This window comes from Coccinella septempunctata, chromosome 9 (genome assembly GCF_907165205.1).
Source record: "Coccinella septempunctata chromosome 9, icCocSept1.1, whole genome shotgun sequence".
NCBI lineage: Eukaryota > Metazoa > Arthropoda > Insecta > Coleoptera > Coccinellidae > Coccinella > Coccinella septempunctata.
Window position 1 is genome coordinate 1,027,683 of NC_058197.1, and position 19,375 is coordinate 1,047,057.

Here is a 19,375-nt window from a genome sequence, read left to right on the forward strand (position 1 = left end):
GATCCGCCCCGACTGCAGATATCTTTTGATTTGTTTTTCAATCACGCTATGTACATTGTCACCCTCGTTTTGGGAATGACCCCGTATCAAAAACTTATGAGTGATTGACTTAACTGACAATTTGTTGACAGCGTAGGCATAGGCTGATAAAAGGAATTTATTTTTTTGTTGACCACCACAATTGTCTGAGTAGAAAATCAAGTCAATCTCTCTATTGGGATTTTGGTCTACCTGAGATTGAATGTAGTGGAGTATGCAGCTACCAATTTCTACAGCCCCTCTTTTTCCTTCAGTTTCGTCCCAAAAGTAGCAAATTACATCCTTTACTTTCAAATCGCTTATGGTGAAATTCAGGCAATTGATCCTAGATTTATAAAAGAAGAGGGATATTTGTCCCTTCGGAATCTGCAGCATTGCTTGTAAGTCATAAACTGCTGTGATGGTACCATCTGTCCTATTCTTATCCTTTTCTTTCTCAGTTCTTGCCAAACTCTTTTCTTTCAGATGCTGTTCATATTCTTGGCTGAGCCGGCTCTTTGCTTCTCCGTCTGAGTTTTTGTACCTTTCGCAAAGATCACATTGATCTTTTTTTGGTAAAAAAAAAAGAAATCGATTGAAATTTATTTTGGGAGGATTTTGCATCTCTTCATAAACTTTTTAGGGTTTTCACTCCCAATCTCTGAAACAAAATCAATTAAAAATGAAATCAACGATTTGCTCCTGCGTAAATTCTTGCACTAATTTGTCAGGAGCAAATTAATTAGAAAAAATTGTTGCCTGACAATGAACTCAAAATGAAAAACGTTGAAATTATAATTCTTTGTGACAGAACCAGACCATTTTAAACGAAAAATTAAAGAGTCTACGTGTATTCTATTAGATCAAGATAATAATTTGGCAAATTGTTCGGTAGGAATAGATCATATTTGGATCAATTTATTAAAGAAGGAACTGTCATCCGGTAATTTCAAAATTAAATGAATCAACGTTTCTGTGCAGTCTCTGTTTCTGTGTGTTGACAATTAATGTCAGACAAAAAGCGACAATTCAGAAGATTTTTAAAAAGTAGATTTTTTCGTCTGATGAAGGAGTCTGATATAGACTCCGAAACGTCACAAAGAATTATAATTTCAACGTTTTTCATTTTGAGTTCATTGTCAGGCAACAATTTTTTCTAATTAATTTGCTCCTGACAAATTAGTGCAAGAATTTACGCAGGAGCAAATCGTTGATTTCATTTTTAATTGATTTTGTTTCAGAGATTGGGAGTGAAAACACTAAAAAGTTTATGAAGAAAAAAAAAGAAATATTGAATTCTGTGTTGAATATCCTGTTGAATGTGGAAGATGTAGCAACAGGTAATCCATCCCTCTCACGAAATTGCTTATAATCTCTATAGATATCGGCCAATGATTTATCTCTTGCAATAAATTCTCTTGTTGTTTGAGCTCTCAAGTAATGAGATTCAATCCTAGGAATAGAATTTATGAAATCTATAACACTCTTTTTAATTTGTGGGTCAATAGTGGGATGGTTAGCATGTTTTCCCCTCAAATCGGCATCAATAACTCCGGATTCCGTTTTCTTAGACAGTGCTGTTTTTATCGCTTTATAGCTTATGTCAAGTGTAGATTTAAAAAATGGCTTGCATACTCTGATTTTGCATCCATTTACCTCAAAATAAAATGCGGTGTTGAGCGCTCTAAAATCTTGTGTACTGGAGTATCGATATTTAGGCTTAATTTGTTGAGAGTGTCTTACTACAAATTCTCTCTGTCTTTCAAGATTGCCGAGGCCCCAGAATGCATCAAAGAGCTGTTGCCTTGACATTTCATCGATTTTACTTCTGCATTTCAACCGACATTTCTCTTCACAGGGTGGTCCAACTTTTCTCTCTGGCATTAGTTTTTTCAATTTTGATAAAGACTGGTAGGCTTTACCAGAATTTCTCAGCGTTTTTGCTACCTTAGATTTCCATTTCGCTGGTTTTCTTATTCTTTTTTTACTTTTTTTTTCTACTTCTGGTTCTTGAAAATTTATTTCAGCAACTATAGGACTCTGAGGGACTACTTTGTCCCTATCGCTGTCCGAGGAATCATTAGATTCGGATGAGCTTGAGCTGCTGGTGCTGGACGGACTCAATGATCCATTAGGATTAGGAGGGAAGAGTGGTACAAATTTATATTCGGTATTCCTCGGTGACAATTCGAAATTTGGATCTGCATCGGAGTCGTCGAAATCACTTTCTTCGCTCCGTATTGGTGAAATGTAATAGTTATTATCTAACCTGGATAATGCAGCATGGGTTGCCGCAGATGGTACTTCATCAATTGATGACATCTTACTGACATCTTCCAGAGGTGGGTGTTGCGGAAGTATGTTAGAAGGAGTGTTGTTTTCTTTGTCTCTTTCCATTACTAAATTCACTAAGAACCGGCCACGTTTCAAATTTTGCCTGAAACAGAAATTATTCATTCATTGACTCATGGGGTCCGATTCGCCAAATTAATTCAAGAAGCTCTCAGAAGAATTATTCAATCCTATTAACGATATTATAGAATTAGATTCGGCAGAATCCATCTAAAGGGATCTAACTCAAAAATTGATCTGTATGAAACGGAAAAAAGTCTCGGGAGGCCAAAAAAAAATTCAATTATATTGAAAAGAAAGAATTTTATTATCATCAACAAAAGAAATTCATTTCATTCGTTTCTTTGGAGAAATATAGGTACGAAAAACAATTACTCAACAAAACAGAATTAACTCTAAACTGAAAAGTTTTCTAACAATATGGAATCAATCCTAAATAAAAATGAAAACTTTACTTACCCTGCCATCGATACTGGTTCAACTGAAAATAAAATATCAAATAACTCTGCACTAGTCGTCAAAACGGCGATAACTCAAAATATAATTTGTTCAATTTCCATCAAAAGGGATTCAACTCGAAATAACTCCAACTTGTTGGCTTCAAGTACGTCTGTTCCGCTTGCAGTTCCGATGGTTACTAGCAATATTGCTGTTTTGGTGGTGTAAGGAGAGGCTTGCTCGTTCATAAATAGGGACATTCAGCGCCATCTAGGGTCGAGTAGAGGTGTTATTTTTGATTCTGTTTTATTGGTCGGTGGGTACTAAAATAAGGAATTCGATGGTGTGAATAACTCAAAAATTGAGATTTTTGAGTTGACTCTGTTTAGATCTAGGTCTGCGATATGAGCATTTCTAAATGATAAATATCTACCCGTTCATCATAAAATTATAATGATACTTCGGAATATGCGTATCTTAGATGTAAAAATATATGCATTACTAGTAATGTTCCATGTTATATAACAACAACTGTATGATATTTCGAACGCCAGAATCGACATGTCTGGACTTCAAAAATGTTTTCTCATTTGGCCCCTCTCGATTTTTTGTTTTAATGCTCATTACGTTCAGAAACACGTGAATTCTGAGGATAGGTTTCCAGACAATGCAGATGGATCCTCACGTCAGCCCGGGTAGCTCAGTTGGGAGAGTACCCGACTGGTAATCGGGGGGTCGTAGGTTCGAATCCTGCTCTGGGTGGTACTTTTTCAGAATTCAATTCCTGTCTACATGCCGTCAAAACTTTCATGATATTAAATTTCAGACATTAAACTATCTTCTCAATTTAAACTTGGAGAAAAATGGAGATGAACGTAAACGCGACTTTACACATACTTGAGTTAAAAATATCGTTGAAATGAACAAAATACTAAAAACTTGCCTACCGTGAAATTTCATGCATAAATGCTCCAAGCCCCAAAGCATGAGCAACTGGTGGATGTCTGGGGTGCATGCGTTAATAGGTATATAGGATCTTGTTACTAATAAGGATCTTAAACGAAACCAAATATTAACTCATTGCAATAACTTTTACATGAATGTGTGAATGATTTTCAAAAACAATTCAACGAATCTACTCTATGAAAATACTTCGCTTACCTGACTCACAGTACCACAAAAACAAATCTAAACTGAACCAAAACCACGCAAGATCCTCATACGATAGAAGTTACGCCGTTATGATTAGTGCGGTTGTGCCTGAAAGTGTCGAAGCAGGTGTAGAGTCTCTCACATAGCGGGGAGCTTCCCTGTTTTCATTCGTCAGTTTGATGCACGTGACGACGTGGCCGAATGTGATTAGAGAGTAAATATCTTTCCTCTAAACAAACGTACCTTACAGAGTATTTTATCATCGCGTTTCTTTTAAATTTTTTACATAAATTCATCATGAAGGTACCGATGTTCAAGATAAAGAAATATTTCTTTGATATTGATATATTTATGGAAAACAAACCAATATTACTGAGCATAATGGGAACATTTTCTAATCAACAAACCTATCTCTCAAAAATACTTTATTTTGTGTAAACATAATTTGTTCGTATTCAACTATGTAATAACTGAAAAAATTATTTAACATTCCAAATATTTCTTCTAAAGCTGAAATTTTTTTGCGGGATAATTTCATGTAACAAATAAAGTTAACCATGAATGTAAAATATTAATATTTATATTAATATTTAACTGACAAGTATTTAACGAATCGATATGTTAAATATGAATAATCCTTTCTCTCGGTGAAGAGTTCACTGTATATTGTCGACTAATAAACCCATCGCATTTGACATATTTATTGTTGGCGAGAATTTCAAATGAGTAAGGGATTTGGTTTTGCTTTACTTTAGTGAAATTATTTCAACATCCTCTATCTCGAATAAGTGAAGTAAATTTGACTCTGTTCGGTAATTGAAAAATATCTTGTTCATAAATCAACATAAGTTTTCTAATCTTACCTCTTTCTGGTAAGCATGTTGTGTATAGTTGGTTCAATGAATTCCAATTTACTTGTTTCATTTTCATATTCTGATGTAGTAAGTGTAGATAGAAAATTTGCCTGATCAGGTTTGTTCTCATCAGTAGTATAACTTGAATCCAGCATTTCCCTAGAAAATTCAGAATGAGTAATGAACATCACAAAATGTTTTATTTTTGTTGCACATTGGATAGAGTCACACACTCCGAAAAAATGTTGTGAATTGTTGAAGGAGGAAAGATTTCATTTCAAGAATAGAGATCATAATAACTTACTGCTCTTGTTCATTGGGGCAGCTTTCTGTCCCAGGAAGTGGTCACTATAACATTTTATATTATATGAATATAACATTGGAAAACAAGCTCATATCATTATGAGAATAATAATTTATAGCATTCAGAATTGAAGAGTTCCAATTTGGTTATGGAATTAGGACGGAAAAAAATTTTAAAAGTAGAATATTGAATACAGTAAAAAGATTACTGTATTCAACTTACTGTATTTAGATTACTTAATCTAATTACCTCAAGTTAGAATTTTCAACTGACAAATGCTGAGGTAACGGATTCGCATCTGTCCTCAGATATATTTTTCCATGTGCCTTGGTCACTACAGCATTTCAGTTGAAGTGATCTCAATAAATAAATATTAATTATTTTCGGGCAGATACTTGACTTCCCAGAAGGGAAGTCCAAATTCTTTTCTTTTTTCATCTTCGCCCGGGAAGCTGAAATCATGGAAATTATACTATTAACATTATGATTCTGAACTCAAAAGTGATTATATGATTTTCACAAAAATTCGTAAAAGTTAAACTCGAGGTTAAACTGTTTACCTTGACCCACCTGAAGATGCTGTGATAGCGAAACACGTGTCGTGGTTTAAAAACCAATTTTGGTGAAAATCATATAATCTGTTTTGAGATCAATCATGGATTTTCATCAAGTAACGGCCATATCAATCAATAATATTATGCCTTTCTGATTTTTCTATATCCGTTGTTCAACTATATCCGTTGATTGAAGTATTGTGTACTTCAATCAACACTCTATCGTCAACGAAATTATCTTTATACAATATGGAACGATAAATTCGGATAAGAATTTTTGTCTTTTCCACAAACTTCGCACTTGAAAACCGTATTTTGTGTAATGCTAGATAAACCATGAAAAACTATAAAATATTCAATATTTGACGCTTATGAAAATCCGGAGATTAATGGTGGTATTCAGGAAAATTGCAATTCTGGATGTTTCTATAGTGATCTATAGGAATGCGTAACTATTTACGATAAGTAAATGACACTGTAAAGAAGATAGTTACAGGAACATTTCCAGAATTGCATTATTTACGAATATGTCAATCAGACACAGAGTAGGACTTACAGATCTATCGTACGCTACAGATTTCTAAGTTGCAGATGAAAAGCAGAATGCAACAATAAGATATTTTCACCAACTTGTTTACTGAGAACTTGTTACTTTCGAATCAGGAAGGCACACAGTCGCAATTAGCCCCAAGAAATTATAAGTCTGTTCTTTTTTATGTCTTTTCGTAGATTAATTCGGGATACAGCAATGAATGCTTTCGAATCTTCTGAACGTTCTCCATTTCTCTTCAAATCATAAGGAGAAGAAATAGGCAGTCTTGCCATAAGTTTGGCTTAGATTTGTTTAACCCCATGGCCTCTAGTGTATAATGTATAGTGATAACTGTATACCAAATTCTGCTATACATATATTTATTTTAAGAAACCATCATTATTTCAAAGTGCAATGATTTGATTGAAAGAAGAATGAAAAAAATTAGTCTCTCAAAATAATTCACTGTCTAGTGTTTTCAGAGGAAACACTTTCCTATGTGAATAAACGTCTCTCTTGTGTTTAGTCTATAGATAAAACTTCCGCCCTCCTTGCAACAGCACGCGACCGTTAAGGTTCTCTTTTACCATGGAGGTAAAGGAACCTCCATGGTTAGACCAGCCCGGCTGTCAACGGCCATAGGACGGAACGCGAATGTTCGTTCCAACGCGCACTTGTCTGTGAACTGCCCGAAGGAGATGGTGCAAAGAGGTTTTAGGAACCAACATTAAAAATATGTTCTTTTATGACTTTCACACGCAAATGTGTTTTTCTTTCATATATAGAGTTTTTACTTCGGAGCACCTAGTTGTACCATAGCTTTCTTGCAGTTAATTTGTACTTCTTGATTTGAGTGAGTTTTATTACTCATATCACAAAGCTCTATGAATTCGCTTACAAGCGTATTCATTCTGAATACTGAGCAAATGAAGTCTTTTTCGTGGATAAGTTAGTGCTGTTCCCTCAACTTACAAGGTACGCATAAATTTGCGTTTCATTTCGGCCTGAGCCGAATATTCTTCGACATTCCTCATTTCATTGCATCTGATCCTATTTTTGTTTCCTCTGTCGAAACTGGTTTGAAAATGAAATAAATTCTTCGAAAATAACAAAAAAACAACCGGACAGAAAATAAAATCGAAATCGACTCGTTTATCGTAGATCGAAGGTTCACAAATCTCAATTATTGAGTTTGCAAACAGTCCACCCAAGTCCACGCTAATGCGATAAACAAGAACTAAAAGCTCTCCCAAAAAGATAACGCCCATAACTCTGAGTATATTCGGAATAATATTGATCACAATATTGGATTATTTTCAACTTTCAGTTTCGGAGGATGAACGAAATTTTTCAGATACGGGGAGATAAATCTGGTGATCAGGAGGGCCGCTTGATCGGACCATTTATAGAAATGATACGCCGTTTAGAGAAATTCAGTCACTTTTCGTGCATTATCCTGTTGAAACCAAATGTCATCGAAATAAATCGGAAGTTGACGAAAAGTTGGAATAATCAAAAAGCTCTACATACAACGTTTGGCAACATTTGGGGCACATCGATAAAAAATGTCCTGATCATATGAAAATCTCTGAGTACGTACACAAATATTTCGATGTTGTATTCGAAAAAATCTCCTGATTTGCTTGTACTTCATAGCAACAGTAATCGTTTCTTCTAGAAATATTTCGAGCTGTTTCTCAGTCATGTCAACATATCAACCGATTGATCGATTTGAACAAAGTTCATCCATCTCAACAGGTGCACTGACGTGTATTTCTCTATTCAGGCGGCTTTTATTTATGGATTTCGGTAGTTAATTGATATTTTTGCATTTTTGACAGATTTTTCACACATACACATATAGATTAATGAAATTGTGAAATAATTTTAGAAAAAGTGGATTTTGAAGGAATTGGCCTATCATCAGATAAACGAGTTTTTATCGATTGAATTGACTGACCCCGGAAATACCATTTAACTATTGGAATTTATTCATCAACATTCAACATTTTGAATTCGGGGAAATTATTTTATTTTCTAACGGTTTTCAACATGTTGCTTCGAGGAGGCCGAGCTAGCAGCCCGCTGACTGGAAGTTGTCGATGACGTATCGCGTGATGTTACAAGGAGAGTTTTTCTAACGAACTTTTTTTAATTTTGTCTGGTATCATTTCATTGCAATTTATTTTTACAACTCCTTTCCTAAAACTCATCAACTGATGAAATGATGTCTCAAATCAATGTGTTTGGAACACTTATGATAAACTGGACTACCATTTAACTGATTGTCATTATTGAATGATTTTGAATAAATTATATGGAAAATAGTTATTTACATAGTAATAAAACTTTATAACTTTATTTCTCAAATAGGGTAACCCTAATATACATACAGTAATCTAAAAAAAAATAAACAGTAATACACTCGAAATATTATCGTGAAAAAGTTAAAAGGCTCCCAATGTTTCAACAAAGTTTAAAGAAAAGAAATTAAAAAACAATCAATCACACCTCCATAAACAGCAAAAAAAGAAAATGGAAATGCCATTCAGTCCAATCATCCTTCCCAACTGTGTCCACTTCTGAGATGACAGGATAAATTTGCTCTGAACGAAGAAATGGTGCAAGAGGTCTTAATATCCACAGGCAACCTATTGAACAAATCAAATCCTCTGAAGAAAATAGAATTCATAGCAGCAGCATTGCATGTTTTCCTAATGTATATATTACAATTGTTTCTTGTTGGATAACCATGCACTTCCCATCCATAGGTGATGAATTTTCTCAGGTAAGGTGATGAAGTGCCATGCAGAATCTTAAAAACAAACAACATTGTCATGTAGTATAATCTCTGCTCGACATTTATCCATTGCAACGACTCCAACATGCACGTGACAGGTGTAAGCCTGCCACACTTTAGTATGATCCGCATTCCCCTGTTCTGCAACTTCTGCAGTTCATTTTTCTGGGTTTTATTAAATAGAAACAACACTGATGGGCAATAATCGAAATGAGGCTGAACAATTGAGTTGTACACGGTAATTTTCGACTGCATTGACAAGCACTCACTGATCCTTGCAAAAAAAATATAGTTTTTTGGATATTTTTTTCTTAATGTACGAAAAGTGTTCAGCAAAGGTCACCAGGTTGTCCAATTGGAAGCCTAGATATTTCACTGAAGATACAAACTGGATTTCTTCATTATTCAACTGAAGAGACAGGATACTTGAATCTATACATTCCAGTTTTCTCCTGGTAGTAAAGATCATAGCTTTAGTTTTATGAACATTGAGTTTCAGCTTATTACCAACCAAATATCGGTTTACCTGCGCCAATGTTATATTCATTCTCCCCAGAACATATTCTAGGACTGGACCATAACAGGCCACAAGAGTATCATCAGCAAAGAGGTTAACGAAGTCACACACTACATACAGTCCAATATCGTTCAAATATAACAAGAACAAAACTGGGCCCAGTACACCACTCTGTGGTATACCAAACCCATTATAAATGTCCTCTGACACTCCTTGTTCAAATCTAACTTTTTGCTTCCTATTTGTGAGGTAATCCACTATCCAGTCCAACACCAAACCATCAAACCCATATACTCGCAGTTTAGAAATCAAAATAGTTCTATCAACCGTTTCAAATGCTCTTCGGAGGTCCAGGAAAACCGCGACAACATAATTACCCTTATCAATTTCTTGCTTGAAATTGCTCAACGCCAATTGAAGAGCCCCCTCACAGGAATATCCCTTTCTGAATCCCGACTGATTCTGATGGATAATATTATTTCTCTCAATGTGCTCAATGATCGGGTTATAGACAGCAATCTCAAGTATTTTTTCTAATACGGGAAGTGTATTAATAGGACGAAACTCTTCAGCTCTATCAGTATTAGGTATTTTGAGAATTGGTATTATCGTACTAATTTTTAATTTGTCCGGAATCTTAGCAGTTGTTAAGGATATATTAACCAAGTTTAAAACAACATGCCCAGCTGTCTCAAAAATCGACTTCAATATTTTAGAGTTCAGTAACTCACTAGTACTGCATTTATCGTCTAGGGAATTGACTATGCATTTAAGTTCACTTAGAGATAATGTCTTGAATTCTTTGAATTTCAAATAAAGGTTACAGTTGTCAGACTTCCACACTGTATATTCTATACTATCAATTATCTCCTTTATACTGTCAACAAAAAACATGTTAAATTCATTTGCAATCACTCAGTGAACCAGAACTGAACCTTATACAAGTGGATGTAGCCTTATGTTTAGTATTAACTAAATTTTTCAATGTTTTCCACATAAGTTTTGAATTATTCCTGTGTTTATCAATCTTTTGACTATAGTATTGCGACTTCTTCAACCTTATGGTGTTAACAACATTATTTCTTTTAATCTTGAATAAATCCCATTTTATATTCCTATCCTCCCCTGTAGCACAACAAAACAATCTATATGCCCTATCACGATCCATAATCTTTTCATGAACCTCAAAGTCGCACCAAGGAAGACTAGATCTATACCTATGTTCTTGAATGGGTGATATTTTATTTACAATATTATCAATCTTAGTTTCAAATTCATGTAATATGACATCCACATCGATTGAGTTGCTATCAAAACTACAAGTAATAATTTCAGATTTAATCCTGTATAAATTCTCCTCACACAGATTTCTGAACCTCTTACAGAGTGAAACACTAGCATTAGTTTTATGACAAAAACTTACTGACAACAGGGAATGATCACTTATTTTGGGAGTTCTTTGCACTTAGTGGCTTTGATCAGCAATGCCACTATTATTAACCAGCACATAGTCCACCAATGTAGAAGATTGATCTGTTATCCTAGTAGGTGAAGTAATCATTTGTACGAGGTATTGTAAGGATTGTAAGAGGTAAAGTAGATTTTGTTTCCCTCTTAGTTGGCACTGAACATAGTTCTTCAGCCACACACAAGAAATTTTGACACTAGGTGTTTTATATTAATATGCCATTTTTAATAATGTGTTCTACCAAGATATCGTAGACGTTTTTGTTCTCGGAGGCTAGAAGAGCCTGAATATTTACTGGAAGTTGTATATTTGTCTCCAATAGTTTTTCAATCATTTCGTGTTTTCCTCTAGTTTTGCTACACTAAAAATCAAGTGGTTTAGATCTGCGATTTCTTCGTCTTCTGCGCATAAGGAAGAGTTTGAGATTCCAATCTTATGCAAATGCTCTTTAAATAGTCCGTGATTGATTTTCATTCTCGTAATTATGGTACAATACTTCTTATTCACATCGAACGCAAAAATGTGTGGTACTTTTTTGGGGAGGTCGGGGTGTATGAGGAAATATTTATTTTTACTATTTTGACCGATCTCTTTTCATCTATGTTTCCATCTTTTTCGAATGCCGTGTTTGAATTCAGCTAAGATGTCCGGGTAGCAAGGAATATTCAAGATTTCTCCGCTTATGCGAGCATCTTTCGCATCGATTATTTCGTTTCCGTCTATTCCACTATGACCCTTTACCCATACAAGAAAAATGTTCATGTTTTTATGTGACGTTTCCATGAGGAGGTTTCTAATTCGATAGATTAGTGGTCTTCTTTTGTTAACTGATCGTATATTGTTAATATTTTCGAGAACAGACTTCGAATCCGAGAAGATAATTGCATCATTACCATTGCCATTCTCAATACACCATTTTAACGACTTTTCGATTGCAACGGCCACAGCTGTGAAAATGCTACAAGATTTTGGCAATTTGAATTTTCTAGTCAGGTTCAAGTTTGGAATGAAGAAGGCACAACCAGCACCTAACGAATCCTTGCTTCCATCCGTGAAAATGGTCGTTGTTATGTGGAGATTTTTTTTTAGATATTTTTATGACTTACCAAAAACTAGAGTGGACACCTCATTCACTTCATAAACTGGCTACTTTTTGTAAGGCATTTTTTTTCTTTATATAATCCAGTGCATATTTCGCATTGTATTTCACCTTCTCATTTACCACCCATAAAACTGGTAATGCAGCAATATCTTTATTATTAAATTCGTACACTTTGTACTCCTTCATTTTTCAAATGGCTATTATTCAGTCACGAAATATCAATCACACTGGCCAAAAATTATAATTGTGATCGTCGAAATAAACTGCACTGTCACAAACAAAATAATTGATAAAATAATAACTGACTCTAAAATTCCGATTGTTCAAAAATCTGCTGAGCGATGAGCGTGATATGGGTTCAAACAAAGGAAACTTGAAAAAGTGAAACCATTGATGATTGTGAAATAACCGTAATAACTTCTGGGAAGTATCCAATACGCACTCCAGGCTGAATAAGTGCCATCTATAATAATTATTATGGATGGCAGAATATACTTCAAGTTTTCTACTAAACTCGTCAAGCCACGTCGTCGGTATTTTTCTACGATGACGTTCATAATTTCATATAGCCAAATATGGCGGTATTTCTAGTTGTAGATTGCTGCTCGATTTCTAACAATTCTTAAAATGTCTGAATATGAGCTAATCACATTCTAAAATTTATAACACTTCACTATCTATCATTTATTTATTTTATTTATTTATTTATTGTTTGCCCCTTCGACAACAAGGTCATTAGCGGTTTCAGTTCGATTTATTATACAGTATGTTTGGCATTATACACAATATATAATATACATGTTGTGGTATTTTATCATTAACATAATCATATTTTGATATTAATTAAGTCTAAGTGTGTTGTAGGGTGTAGGACAAAAACAACAGCTGGATTCTTTTAATCTATATGCTGCTTCTTCAGGCCTACAAAAACAACATGTTACAGCCGCAAACAATCTAATTGATTATTCTTTCTACCCTATATGTTAATCAGGGTAAAACAAATTACATACCTCTATAAAATATAACATTCTTAAGTCATTTAAAATAACGTCTTCTACCACAATCATCTAAATAAATCTCATTACAGCGAAGCCGCATTTGATCATCAACGTGTTATCCTTTAGAAATTTCCAATTACAGAGAACAAACCAGACGAACAATATCTTAAGTTCAGTTCGATTTGGACAATTCCGTAACTCTCCGTTGATAGGGGAAGATCTAATTTGAAGGCTATCCATTTTAAAAATTTTCTTTGAACACGTTCGATACTCTGGATACAGCATAAGCCGGTGACCAAACGATTGTGGAATATTCTAGAACACTCCTGACGTTGCTACAGTAAACTGTTTTCAAAACATTTGAATATTTGAGATGTTTCATTGTTCTTTTCACGAACCCGAGCATTTTGAACGCTCTGTTTGTTACATATTGTATTTGATGTATGAAGTTCATTTTCGTATTGTTTTGTTTGTCCGACATAAATTTTAGGGCAATCGTCACAAGGGATACTGTATATTAAGTTAGAACAGTGTTCTTTACTTATTCTATCTTTCAAATTACTATACATGTTATTCACTGCTTTTAAATTATAAAAAACTAGCTCCGTGTTCTCAATTCTAATGGATCTTCTTATTTATTGAGAAAGGTCGGGGATATACGGCACCTGATTGCCTCCTTTGTTCTCTTTCTCGAATTAGCATTATCTTCTGCTGCTATGTCAGACGGAAATATAAGTTTATGACGGAGTTCATTAATTACTCTTTTAGTGAAAGCTCTATTTCCAACTCCAAATTGAGATCTTAATTTATTCAACAAAATTCTATGATCGACCCTATCGAAGGCCTTCTGGAAATCCGTATATACTACGTCCACCTGACCGAATGAATCCAATGAATCAATTACTTGTTCGAAAAAACATACAAGGTTGGTACATGTTGATCTTCCTGGCATGAAACCATGTTGAGTAGGCTTAATACTTCGCTCAACATAAGGAAATATTGAATTGAATATAATTATCTCAAATAATTTAGAAAAATTAGACAGAATAGCTATTGGTCGGTAGTTTTTATATCGGATTTCTCACTTTTTTTGAAAACTGGGACAATCTTCGACAATTTCCACAGAGAAGGATATTCTCCTATGAAAGTAGACATATTAAAAATATGTGCCAGGGGGGCAGCCAACACAGCAATACAGTCCCTGACCAAGAAACTAGGAACTTCATCGGGTCCAGCTGTACGCTTATTCGAAAGCTTTTTGGACACTTTAACAACATCATCCTCGTTAATGTTTCCGATTTCGATGAAAGTGCTATCAATCACCTGACCCACAGCTGATGTTTCAATACGACTCTCATACACACTGGAAAAATAATCACCAAATGCATCAACAATCTGCTGAGGTTTCGAAAAAGTCTTACCATCTATAGTCATAACACCAGGTATACGAGAATACCCCCTATTCTCGCGTATAAATGACCAAAAAGCTGCAGGCTCGCTCCGTATTAATTTTTCGGAGGAGTTGATTAAACTTTCATGCGCCACACTGATCTTTGATTTTAGTAACTTACGCAGAGACCTATGCTTCAGGATATATGAACTACTTCAATATTTTCTACAATTTCTCAATGCCCTATGCTTGCAGCGGATCAACCAAATTATCTCGGAGATGTACCAAGATGGAAAACGACATTTTCTGCTGATCTTTACCGGAACAGTTTGATCAAATATATCACCAAGGTGTTCAGGAAAGGGACTTTGTATAATTTATCATACCCATTTTCGCCTTTTTTAGGCTGCTTCTGGTTGTCGTTCAAGTGAATGTGTGCCAGAAGCCATTCAAACCTATTTCTTGGCATGATACTTGAAATATGATAATCTCGTATTTCTTTATTGCATGACTAATAGTATTTTATGGACGGCAACCATTTGATACCCATAAGTATATTTATTTCGAGAGCAGCTTTTATTTCATCATTGCTTGTTTTCTTGAATTTGGTCAGATCATTATATTTCTGCAGTGCATATAGATTTGTTTGATCTGTGATATGCGATATGATTTCAAGAGGGAAGAGATGCAGTAATATGTCAAACGGCGGAAGAATTGAAGGAATTTTTTGTTTTACTCCAAACAACATTATCCGTGTCGAATGACAAGCTTTTTTTTCAACTCAGACAAAGGAATTTCATCCTTACTTTCAGTGTCCAAGCTTGAATCCACTGGAACCGATGGGTTTCAATGCAAGCTCCAATTGATGCGAGACTCCTATCTGCACAATGGGAATCGTCCTTCAAATTAGGATTTTCAAAATCATCGTCCGTCTCTGAATCAGGATCTATTTCTGATTGAGGAGCAGATGGTATTTCCTCAATCAAATGAAAAATCTCATCATCGCTCACACTCAAAAGATTTTTGAATGACCAACACTTCTTTCCTGGAAAAAAAAATTCCGATAAGTCCCAGAGGTTTCACAGAACAACCGCAGGAAACAAACCACATGATTTCAAAAAAATTTGATGATTAATGAATTTTATAAAGATTATTCAATACATATGTCTCTATTTTATCGATAAAAGTACTCACCATCCATTGGACACGCTGATTGGCGTAGCTGATGTACGGATTTTGGTAGAGGGAATTTTTTTACTTCATCGGTTTTCAATTTGTTTGGTGAAATTTTGTCTTTTGATATTTTATATCCTAAGTATTCTATTTCTCTTTTCAAAAACCCACATTTCTGTAATTTCAAGGTCAACCCATATTCTTTCAATGTTTCTAAAACAGCTCTAAGTTTCATTAGGCCTTCTTCAATTGTATTGAATGGGATTAGAATGTTATCAATATAAATCAAATCAAATTCATAATTTGATTGATGTTCCGAAAATTATGGACAGGGATAATCTCTGGAAATCTGGAGGAGCGTTTGTTAACAAAAAATGTGTCCTTACAGATTCGAATAATCCTTCTGGCGTAATAATAATCGTTTTTTCAATGGAATCAGGATGAACAGGAATCTGATAATAGCTTGACGCTAAATCTAGGCGGTATTTCTTCTGGTCAGAAGATGACTTTCGGGGGACTAAAATAATCGGTGAGTTATAAATGCCATTAGAGGGCTCGATAATATCGTTTTCTAACATTTTCTTGACTTGTGTGTTTTTTCTGCCTTTTGTGAGTGTGGAGTCCTATAATTTTTAACATATACGGGATTTCGATCGGTTATATACGATTTCTGTTCATAGAAGTTATTTATAGTGAATCTAACACTATCGTATTCCTTATCTTCAATAATATGGATAGATTGTCTTGGGAGTGGAATAAGTTTAAATGAGAGACGTAAGTCATTCCTTTAAGCGACGTTTCGCAACTTTATTGTTGCTTCTTCAAAGCTCTACACTTTTAGTGATTTTATCCGTTTTCAAACAAAAAATATCAGAAAACTCTAAGCACAAAGTCAGAACTTCGTTTTTCGCAAATTCGGGAATGTTATTGTCTGAAATATTCAGTAGAGATTCGTTTCTATTGGTACCGGTATTGATTGAAGAAGTGAAAATGAAATATTCATTTATATTTCGCGTTTGTATTTTGTCTATGTTCACTTTCACATTTTGGAAGTTAAGTGTTTACAATTCTTACGATTGGGTTAGAACTTGAAATAATAGAACCAGATACAAAGACTCCGGTAGCAATTTCGTCATTCAAAACGTCAGCGTCATTCTTCAGTGATTCAAATTTATTGATGTAACGATTGACTTCGCAACGACTGGGAATTACTAAGGAACGGTCGTCCAAACTATTTCTGATAAGAACACATATTCTTTGACTTTTCATTCTGAGAGTCATAGTCCAATTTTCATAATCAAATTTACACTGATAATTTGTAATGAAATAGCGGCCTATAATACCATCTACTGGAATTGGAAATGTTTCTGGAACTATGTGAAACGTATGTGAAAATGCGAAATTTCTTAAATAAATTAATATGTTCGTGGTTGCAATAGAAGATGTGCATCCCTCTGTTACACCTCGAATTTTGCACGCTTTAAACCAAACTACTATTTGTGAAGGGCTTACTTCAGTTCGTTTGAATAAAGAAATATCTGCTCCAGTGTCAATAAGTAACAAAATTCTATCATTTTCACTCATTTCAGTGGTCACTTCCACAAAATTCGAAAGTGAAAGGTCCATATTGTACACCTTTAAACCTGCCCCAGAAGACAGTTTGGGAAATTCCGAGAAGTGTTCTGAAAAGAATTTTGCCATAATTTTGAAATCTATGATAACCTCTACCTCTACTACTGGAATTTTGATTTCTGGAGTAAAAAATAGAAGTGGTAGGCATTTTAGAGCTGATATTCACAAATTTTGCAAGGGCATCGTTACAAGTCGCCAAAGAACTAGCCTCCATTATTATTTTTTCCTATCTGAATTTGAATTTTTTATTGAAGCTTTCACAACATTATTAGTGGCGAGTCCATTTCAGCAGTGAATTTAGATACATCTCTACCATTTTGTCTGCTTACAAATAACTTTCTATCAACTGAGAGCCTTCAGTTTTGATTCCGGTTCTCAACTTATTAATTATGTCAATTAAGGAATCTTGATCAGTTGTGAGATCTCTAGCCTTTCCGATCAATCGCGTCCTTACATAAGCAACCGCATTATCTTCATTTCCGTTCGAATTCAATTGTAATAATGATAGTGCATCAAGAAATGATTTCAATCTATCAGGAGACCCGTCAAATTCTGAAGATGAAATCTTGCTTGCAAAAATTCAGATTTTGTCATTGCCATGTTTTCTGAATTTTGTACGTCCTTTTTTTTATAAATATCTTCATCAGAGTTATCTAAAAACTGTAATTCTTTAGAATTTTTATCAATTTGTTTAGTGCATGAACTAGGAACTTTAATGTCTACTTCTAAAACCTGAAATGATCTGACTACTCTATCTCTTACTTTCGAAAAAATATTTTTTAGAATATATATTTGATCCTCATCAAAATCATGTCAATGGAGAAAAAGATTTGAAATGAATTCATTATAATTCAAAATTAAATTATTTTGTACTTCCTCCCTAACAGCAATAGATTTAGGAATATCTCTTTTCAGAACCCTTTTTTATTCCTTCACTACGGAAGCATAACTATTTTCAAAGTATAGTTTGGCCTCATTCCAGGTAGTAAACATACAGAACGATACACCGAATTGTTGCAAAAATGCTTACTTATGGGTTATTGAGAAATATAAATAATGATTCTAACGAGAAACAAAACATATTACCTAACTATTGTTTTCTGTTGAAGCACTAATTATGATGAAGTTTTTAGTCAGCACGAAAGTTTTTCAACATACCTCATTACGGATCACCGAACTTGTACCTAATTGCCTATCAGAAATTTCGGATTTCTTCTTTGTTGGGATGTTAAATCTCTGGTGCGGCTCTCAACACCATGCTTCTAGATATGTACTTCTTCATACCTCTCCTGTGTCTCTTCATGATTTTCATCATCAAGATCGCACAAACGGCACCAGTTATACAGTACATCATAATTCGAAGGTCGTTGGGCATATTTATATCTTGTTCATCCACAATAAAATTGACCACACCTGAACATGAAACTTCGGACTGTTTTGATTTGCTGCTCCCCATTTCTTTTGCAGTGTCAAGTTCTCAAAGCAGCTGGCAGGATCGCCATGTAGTGGCGTTCAGGGGGTGGTTAGGTGGAAGAGATAACACTGATCGATCACAGTTTATTATTCTAGCATTTGGTTACTACAATGATATTAAATCTCAATTCTGCTTCTGAATCGACTAGTCTGCTAGTTATATATCGGTACTTGTTTACAAACATAGCCACCGACGATATACAGGCTGTGAGTATCTCACTACAACATATCCAATGGCATAATCTCCATAATGCTGTCGAGATGATCTGAAAATAGAAAATAATTGAAAAATGATGCCTTGCAAGGTATTCTCTAGTTTTGTAGAGAATTTTGTAGAGTTTTCATCGAAACTACAATACTTACCTGATTTGTTTTTATCCACGCGACTCAACGCTTATAAGTTGTTTTTTTTCTGTTAAGTAATCTGTGATCATCTCAGCTGTGACTCTAGTAAGATTACCCGAATCTGCTTTCACAAAACCTGCTTCAACTCCTCTACCTGCCATTTATAAAAATATTTTATAATGAACACAATGCATCTCCTTTAAATAATTTGAAGTACCGAACCACAAATTTATGTAGAAAACGTTGGGGTATTATGAAAAACGAGCTGTTCTT

At 34.5% G+C, this 19,375-nt stretch overlaps 1 non-coding gene across 1 annotated transcript; it reads left to right on the forward strand.

Annotated features, from left to right (window-relative positions):
* The first annotated feature begins 3,497 nt into the window (after positions 1-3,497).
* Trnat-ggu lies at positions 3,498-3,570 on the forward strand. Its single transcript has one exon. It is a non-coding gene; the product is annotated as a tRNA-Thr (tRNA).
* The last annotated feature ends 15,805 nt before the right edge of the window (positions 3,571-19,375 follow it).